We start from the raw sequence: 9174 nt of genomic DNA, 5'->3' as shown, positions 1-9174 counted from the left end.
GGCGGCCAAGGTATTGGAGCTTTGGCTTCTGTCCTTCCAATGAATATTTAGGACTGATGTCCTTTAGGATTGACTGATTTGATCTCCTTGCAGTCCAAGGGACGCTCAAGAGTCTTCTCCAGCACCACAATTTGAAGGCATCAATTCTTTGGTGCTCAGCCTTTTTTATTGTCCAGCTCTCACTTTCGTACATGACTATTGGAAAAACCATAGCTTTGACTATAGGCACCCTAGCTGTTGGACCACCAGGGAATTCCCAGTTCTTGTTGGCTTTGTGCTCAGACAGTAATTGGCTGGTTCAAGAATAGAAATGAAGGGGATTAGAATGAGTCCAGGAATCTGGAGCCTTCTGCTTTGAACCCTAAGAATAAACGATAACGTGGAAAAAAGGCTCTGAGCAAAACAAAACCCCATTAGGATTTCTCGAGAGTCTCACCACCGTAGCAAAAATCCTTTAAGGCTGTGCTCTTCATGCTCAGGCCCGTTTCTTTCCCAGAGGGGCTTCAAGGTGGTTTCCACTAAGTTGGAGAGAAGCCTAGGGGTTAAGATGCAAAGAAGTAAATTGGGCTTGAGAATTGTGTCTGAGAGAGAACCTCAGGTATGCATACAGGCACGTAAAAATGACTGCAAAAGAAAATTTCAGCTTAGTAAGTATTTGAAGGAATTCTATGGCCAAAGAGTTCTTGAATTCAAAATACAAAAATTTTGGTTGTCCAAGCCTTGAGTGAGTCCTTCCTTGGGTGCCCAAAGACGCACAGGCCGAAAATGGGCTGCAACCTCCTCAGTCTCCGCAAGAGGGCAGTCTCCGCCCTGCTCACCTCACAGGTGGCCCTGGAGGTAACGGACCGGGTAGAACCCGGCAGGGGCCACATCCAGGAGCCACGGAGGGCAACGGATAGGGAAGCTCCGCCCAGAGAGCGAAATCAGAGACTAACCACGGAGTCACTGCAGGCCCTCTCAGTGCTCAGACACGTCCCCTGGGCCTTCCTCTCCACTTGGAGGAATCTACTGACTTCCCACACCCGCAACCCTCTGCCTGAGGTTTTTTCTTTTTTTCTGGCTCTGGGTACACAGAGGATGTGTTGGAAATTCAAGGGAGTTAATGCCCTTAGAAGGAGCCCTCGACAGCTGTCGGAGGATAAATTCTCCTCTCTGATGGGGTAACCGGGCATGCTCTGCACCCTTGAGTACATCCATGGGATGGATGCAGTGTTTGGCCCATGCTGGAAGTGGCCTGACAACCCTGCCTTTATTGGCTGGCTTCTCTCTTCTGTCTCACTCTCCCCACCCTGCCACTTCTCTGATCAACCACTTTCAGGGTCTGCTTCTGGAGAAACTCAAATCAAGACAGAATTTCTCACCCTGTCTGGTCAGGGGATCATCACCATGTCTTCAGAATGGTGTGAGTGGGTGCCTTCCCCACATTTCCAGCATCTTACCTATTCTCTTTTATAGGTGAGCCACTGGAACTGTAGACTAAAAAATTATTAAAACTGCTGTCATCCTCAAGAGTAAACCTATTTTTTTCAGTGGAAAGTTTATTAGTCAAGTAATTCAACTTTATTATAGAAAAATTAGAAAAGAGATGAACAAAAAGAAAAATGCTTACCTATTAATCTTCTATCAGAAAACCTGTGGTTAATGGGTTATTTTATATGCATTCAGTCTCCTTCCATGCATTTATGTATATATTTCTGTATTTATTTTCACTATCCCCAAACCCTGTTTTATGTTACTTGAAGTCAAAAGACTGCCCATAATTTTTAGGTTTTTATGGATTAACCACTGCTAGGGAAATGCTATTTTCAGGAGAAGATTAATCTTTTTTGCAGTTCTACTGAGATATAATAAAATTTTAAGATATTTGAAGTATATAATGTGATGATTTGATACACATATATACTGTGCAAGGATTCTGTCTATGTATTCATTTATTAAAAAATTTTGTCACTGGGCATTTCTATGTGCTAGGCATTTGGAATACATCAGTAAATACAGTCAAGATTTCTGTTCCTCAGGAAAAATGCATTCTAGTTGGTGGAAATTGTCAATAAAAATATATATAGAGAGATAGTAAGTGGGTTATTTAGTATCTCAATTGGTGAAAATGTTATGGGAAAAGGAAAAAATAGAGCAGGGTTTGGGGGGGTCAGGACAGCTGAAGAGGGGATTGCAACTCTAAGTGTGGTAGATCGGAGGGTCAGTGAGGATGAAGCATTTGAGCAAAGGCTTGAAGGAGGCACAGATACCTGTGGGATGAGCATTCTGGGCAGAATGATCAGCAGTAGAGGTCCCCAAGGAGAATGGGTCTGGTGTGCTGAAGATGAGCAAAGAAAACAGCCAGGCTGGAGCAGAGTGAGTGATGGAGAGCCGGCTAGAGGATGAGGTCAAGGTGTAGCCTAGGAGTCAAGGGGACACAGCACCGCCTGTAGACTTTTATTCTGTGTGAGATACGGAGCCCCAGCAGGATTTTGAGCAGGAGAGACATGATCTGACATATGTTGTAAAAGGGCAGTTCTGGCTCCTATGGTGACAGGAGCTGCAGGGGAGACAATTTAGGAGCTACACAACAATTCAAGCAGTAGATGGTGGTGGATCAGACCGAGCGGATACAGGCAGGCAGATGAAAAATAGCTGGATTTGGGAACTATATTTTGATGCTAGGGCTAACAGGATTTCCTGAGGATTGGACCTGGATGCAAAAGACAAGACAGGATGATGATTAAAGATGATTTGCAGGGTTTTGGCTCGAGCATTAGGAAGGCTTTAGGTGCCAACAAGTGATTTAAGGAAGGCTGTGGATGGAGCAGGTTAAAAGGAAGGAAAATCATGAGTTCTGTTAGTTTGAGGTGTCGGTCAGAAATCTGAGCAGGCAGTTGGATTCAGGAGTCAGGAGTTTAGAGGAGAAGTCTAGACTAGGTTAAATGGTGTTTAAAACCACAACTGAGTAAGATCAAAGGAATGAGCATCGGGAGAGAAGAGAACTAATGTCAAGACCACAATGAGCTAGCGCCTCACACCTGTCAGAATGGCTATCGTGAAAAAGACCACAGATAAATTTTGGCAAGGACATGAAGAAAAGGAAACACTTGTGCACTGTTAGTGGGAATGTAAATTGGTGCAGCCGCTGTGGAAAACAGTATGGAGATTCCTCAAAAAACTAAAAATAGAGCTACATGTGATTCAGTGATTCTACTCCTGGGTATATGTCCAAAGGAAATGAAAACACTAATTTGAAAAGATACCTGCACCCCAGTGCTCATAGCAGCATTAATTACAGCAGCGAAGATGTGAAAACAACCAGTGTCCACCAACAGATGAATGGATAAAGAAGTTGCGATACACACACACATACACATACACTGAAATACTACTCAGCCATGAAAAGGAAGGAAATTTGCCATGTGCAACAACATGGATGAACTTGGAGGGTATTGTGCTTAGTAAAATAAGTCAGACAGAAGACAGTTACTGTATGATATCACTTATATGTGGAATCTAAAAAATGCAACAAACTAGTAAATATGACAAAGAGCAGACTCACAGATACAAAGAATAAACTAGTGGTTACCAGTGGAGAGAGGGAAGGGGGGAGGAGCAAGATAAGGGTAGGGAATTGAGAAGTACAATCTACTGTGTATAAAATAAATAAGCTACAAGGATCTATTGTACAGCAAAAGATATAGCCAATATTTTATAATAACTATACATGAAGTATAAGTTTTCAAAATTGTGAATCACTATGTTGTACACTTGAAACATATAATGCTGTGCATGCTAAGTCACCTCAGTCGTGCCTGACTCTGTATGACTCCATGGTCTGTAGCCTGCCAGGCTCATCTGTCCATGGAATTCTCCAGGGATGAATACTGGAGTGGGTTGCCATTTCCTTCTCTAGGGGATCTTCCTGACCCAGGGATCGAACCTGCAACTCTTATGTCGCCTGGATTGGCAGGCAGGTTCTTTACCTCTAACGCCACCTGGGAAACCCCATATAATGTTGTAGATTATATATATATAAAATAAGATTGGGAAGAGGAGGATGCAGCAAAAATTGAGAAGAAGGAATCACTGAGGCAGGAGGAGATCCAAGAGAGGGTAGGTTCTGGAAGACAGGCGAACAGCTCTGGAGGAAGAGGGAGTGACCCACTGTGTTAAATGCTACTGTTGGATCCCTTGAGATGAAGATGGAAATGAACATGGGGCTTAGCAATATGGCAGCCACTGGTGACCTTGACTTGCACAAAACCCGACTGGAGTAGGTTTAAGAAGGGAGGGATTCAGTTCAGTTCAGTTCAGTCACTCAGTCATGTCTGACTCTTTGCAACTCCATGACCCCGCAGTATGCCAGGTCTCCCTGTCCATCACCAACTCCCAGAGCCTACCCAAACCCATGTCCATTGAGTCGGTGATGCCATCCAACCATCTCATCCTCTGTCCCCTTTCCCTCCTGCCCTCAATCTTTCCCAGCATCAGGGTCTTTTCAAATGAGTCAGCCCTTCGCATTAGGTGGCCCAAAGTATTGGAGTTTCACCTTCAACATCAGTCCTTCCAATGAACACCCAGGACTGATCTCCTTTAGGATGGACTGGTTGGATCTCCTTGCAGTCCAAGGGACTCTCAAGAGTCTTCTCCAACACCACAGTTCAACACCACAGTTCAAAAGCATCAATTCTTTGGTGCTCAGCTTTCTTTATAGTCCAGCTCTCACATCCATACATGACCACTGGAAAAAGCATAGCCTTGACTAGACATAACTTTTGTTGTCAAAGTAATGTCTCTGCTTTTTAATAGGCTGTCTAGGTTGGTCATAACTTTCCTTCCAAGGAGTAAGCGTCTTTTAATTTCATTGCTGCAATCACCATCTGCAGTGATTTTGGAGCCCAGAAAAAAAAAGTCAGCCACTGTTTCCACTGTTTCCTCATCTATTTGCCATGAAGTGATGGGACTGGATGCCATGATCTTAGTTTTCTGAATGTTGAGCTTTAAGCCAAACTTTTCACTCTCCACTTTCACTTTCATCAAGAGGCTCTTTAGTTCTTTGCTTTCTGCCATAAGGGTGGTGTCATCTGCATATCTGAGGTTATTGATATTTCTCCTGGCAATCTTGATTCCAGCTTGTGCTTCCTCCAGCCCAGCGTTTCTCATGATGTACTCTGCATACAAGTTAAATAAGCAGGGTGACAATATACAGCCTTGACATACTCCTTTTCCTATTTGAAACCAGTCTGTTGTTCCATGTCCAGTTCTAACTGTTGCTTCCTGACCTGTATACAGGTTTCTCAAGAGGCAGGTCAGGTGGTCTGGTATGCCCATCTGTTTCAGAATTTTCCAGTTTATTGTGATCCACACAGTCAAAGGAAGGGATTAGAGGGGCTTTATTGCAAAGCATAAGGAAGAAGTAAGGTCATAGCTGGTGAGAGAGGTCATCAATAGAAGTTTTTTATTTTGTGCCCTTTTGTGGGGATGGGGAAAATAACAGCATATTAGTGTGATGATCATAAGGATCCAACAGTAACAAGAAAAAGAATTGATTGTGGAGTTGGGAGCTGGAAGAAAACACCTGTAAAAATGTTTTTAAACATGAGATTACTATATATACTTTCCTGTAACTTAGAGTATATTAAAAATAGGTTTCCAGTCAAATAATGTGTCTACATCTTCATTTTTAATGGTTGTAGAATAGTCTGTTTTTGTGTTTATGATAATTTGTTTAAACAACCCCTATCACTGGACTTTCGGATGATTTCCTTTATTTTTTTATTTATATTTTTGGTTTTATAGACAGTGATACAGTGGATATCCTTATAAACCAGGCAATTTTCTGATTGTTACCCTAGGATAAGCTCCCCACAGTGGAAGACTAGGTGAAAGAATGAAAAGACTTTAAGTAGTGTTAATGCATATCAAATAGCCCAAATCTGTTTTAGAATTGCTCAAAGTCATTCAGGCTTGCCCTTATCTCTCTTTATTTTTCTACTGTATCTATCACAGTTGTATACTGTTACATTTATTCATGTGATGATCTGATTAATATCTTTCTCCCACTAGATTGCCGACCAGTGAGTGCAGAGACAGTGCCTGATTTTGCTCACTCTTGTGTCCTCAGCGTTCAGCCGCAGAGTTCGTCCCAAGGTAGGCATTCAGTTAATAATTATTCATGATGGAGTGAATAAATGTAAAGCTTAATTCAGTGCATAGGGGAGAAGATCACACTGATCATGTCATTTGAGGGTGCAATGAGGGGTAGCAATCTGTCACCACAGTGCCTCTCAGGCTACCTGGTTTATAGTGATAAAAGTGCTTGTAATTGACTAATTAAATAATGTATGAATGAGGGTACTGCTTTTACAAAAGCCCGCCTTCTTGTGTGATTAGTGAAAGGAATAACTGTGGATCCTCCCCAGGTCACTTACTTGGAGAAAACCCTCAGTCTGTGTCTATATTTTGGTGCATCTGGCAGGAGCCTGGCTACCCCTTAGCCAAACCCTCGTTTCCTGAGCTGAGCACCTCCTCCCAGCGGCCAGCAGGTGGCAACAGTGGGTCATCGATGTGTCGGTGGGGCGGCTCTCCTGACCGAACACCAACTGCGGTACCAGAGCCTATCAGGGTGCCATCCACCCGGAAACCTGGAGGCTCAGGTATGCTCCCTGGGACATCAGAGCAGTGGTTTCCCTTCAGGAGAGTCGGGAAAAAGGGATAAGCTCTCAGCTCCTAAGAGAGTCCGTTTTACAGTTTACAGGCTCAAGGAACCCTTACCTGACAGCTCAAGAGTCAGATGAAACTCATTTGAAAATCTGGACTTACCAGGCTCTGAGACTTTACCAGTTCACACCAACTGGCCTGCCTCTGCTGTTGTTTCAGCCTGTCTGAAGTGCTCAGCTTCTTTTGATTCAGTTGTTTTGTTTTTTTCAGCCCGCCTCAGTGCCGGGTAGCTTGTGTGTTAGTTGCTCAGTCGTGTCTGACTCTTTGTGACCCCATGGGCTGTATAGCCTCCCAGACTCCTCTGTCCGTGGGGATTCTTCAGGCAACAATACTGAAGTAGCTGGCCATGCTCCACTCCAGGGGATCTTCCAGGCCCAGGGATTGAACCCAGGTCTCCCACATTGCAGGCAGATTCTTTACTGTCTGAGCTACATGGAAAGCCCAGGCAGCTCAGGCTGACAGTTTTGTAGGAATTACTGGTCTCAAATCATTGGGTTATAGAAATGCTTCTTACGGCGTGCCAAGCAGGTTTCTTTCCGTTCCGTGTGGTCCACCCCATCTTGGTTTTATTCCAGGGGCTGGGGTGGATTTGCCCCCATCTGTCCACCTTTACTCTCTCTCTCCTGTGTTCCCTTGAGACTAATGCTAGTGAGGAGATCACCGTTTGCTGAGATCCAGCCATCTACCATTTCACCCTCACAGCCGCCCAGAGAGGTGGGTGTATGCTAATGTGTCCAAGCCCACTGGGTCCTAAGTAGCAGACACATTTCTGATTCCAAATATGGTGCTCCATCCACTAGACTCGTGGTCCACACTGTGCTCCCCAAGGCCCCTCAGAGGGGGGATGTGGCCTAGGGGTCATGCTTCTTGCCTCCCACCCTAGCTTCATCAAGGGCAACTGTACTTGGGCTTAAAAGGAAAAAAAAAAAATACGTGTGTGTGTGTGTGTGTGTGTGTGTATTCTCCTTCTAAAGGGAAAGCTTCCGTGAAATTTTATGTACATCTGTAAAGTATAAGCAGAGAGAAGCTCTGAGCTTCACAGGATATGTTGATTCGGGGTGCAGTCTGACGTGGGACTCATGGCAGAAGCGTGCACTGTGGCTGTAAGAGAAAAAACAACCTTCACAGGAACTACAGCAAGGCCACGGCCCCCGCGGCTCCAGGGTCTAACCATTTGATTAATTCAGGAAATACTTTGAGGACAAAATCCTTCTGCCACTGGCTTCTCATGTTCTCAGGAACAGATACAAATCAAGGAAAGTGAATCTGATACAGAACTGAACCTATCCTGATGCCACCCTCCTATAACAAAGGGTGTGTTTTGGACTTTTCTTTGTCGCCCAGAGTCGGGGTGATAGCAATCGGATGGAAAACTGAGGAAACCTGGGACGCCAAGTTGATTGACAAATGGAACCTGGGGCAGAGAAAGAAGGGGTGGAGACAGAAAAGCCTGGGGCTGGGTATCTGGTGTGGCGAAGGGAGAGAACCGGTCAGAGAGAGAGGTGTCCAAAGAGTATCACTAAGGAACCCCGTTGGAGACTTTTCTTAATTGGAGGATAATTGCTTTACAAGGTTGTGCTGGTCTCTTCCATACAACAATGTGAATCAGCCATAGGTATACATATATCCTCTCCCTCTTGGACTTGCCTCCCACCCTCTGCTCCATCCCACCTTTGTTGGAGATTTAAAATACACGCCTACCTTGAGCATTTTCTCAAGAGACATATAAGATTTGAACTGTTTTAATTATATTTTCCTGCAGGACTGGGTCCAAGACTGGACTATGTAGGATCCTTGATTTTTATCAGTTACATAAGCAAAACTTCAGTCTTTGCTGTCATCTGAAAGAGTCAAAACCATGCATATTTCTCAGTTTCCTTTTGTCAGCTGCTTGAGTTTCTATTCTGAGAGGTGCTAACTGTTAAACATTGTTATTCACTTGTGTTCCCTAAATAATTTTTAATTAGTTTTAATTTGGACCAAGCATGTTCTGCCGTTGACATAGTGACAGGAATTATCAAAAGTAAAATTAATAATGAACTTCAGAAAAAAAAAAACTTCACTAACATAGTATTTTATCATATCTATCACAAAAGAGACACAGATGATTTAAATTTTGGTTTTTTAATGATTTTCCTCAAAGCAATAATTACATTGGTAAAAAGGTTACTTAAGCATTATTTTTCACCTCTGAAGCGTTTTTCACAATGGAATTTTTCTGTTGTATCTCAGTGAAATCAATTGCATTAGTGCAAGAAATGCGATCAAAACAGCAACTGTATGTAGCCTTTGAAACCTCACATCAAGCTGGATAATTACTATTTTCATTACATAGTGGAAAACACAAGCAGTGACACTTTCACCTAAAAAACTGCCAAAGGAAAAAGCTTGTCAGGGCTCTAAGAATATCATAAAGCAGACAAGACAAGAAATTTTAAAACATTGTTGGCATTTTTAAGTCAAGTCACT

At 43.4% G+C, this 9174-nt stretch overlaps 1 long non-coding RNA gene across 1 annotated transcript in view; it reads left to right on the top strand.

Moving 5' to 3' along the window:
* Nucleotides 1-8762, top strand: part of LOC145543563 (uncharacterized) — a 52061-nt gene extending 43299 nt beyond the window's left edge. Inside the window, exon 3 of the long non-coding RNA XR_014080868.1 lies at nucleotides 6052-8762. This is a non-coding gene — a long non-coding RNA (uncharacterized LOC145543563). The remainder of the gene's footprint in view (nucleotides 1-6051) is intronic.
* Nucleotides 8763-9174: the final 412 nt, after the last annotated feature.

Source organism: Giraffa tippelskirchi, chromosome 3 (assembly GCF_054371585.1).
Source record: "Giraffa tippelskirchi isolate mGirTip1 chromosome 3, T2T-mGirTip1v1.2.pri, whole genome shotgun sequence".
Lineage (NCBI taxonomy): Eukaryota > Metazoa > Chordata > Mammalia > Artiodactyla > Giraffidae > Giraffa > Giraffa tippelskirchi.
Note: the sequence above shows the minus strand (reverse complement) of the source record. Positions and strands in the feature narration are given on the sequence as shown.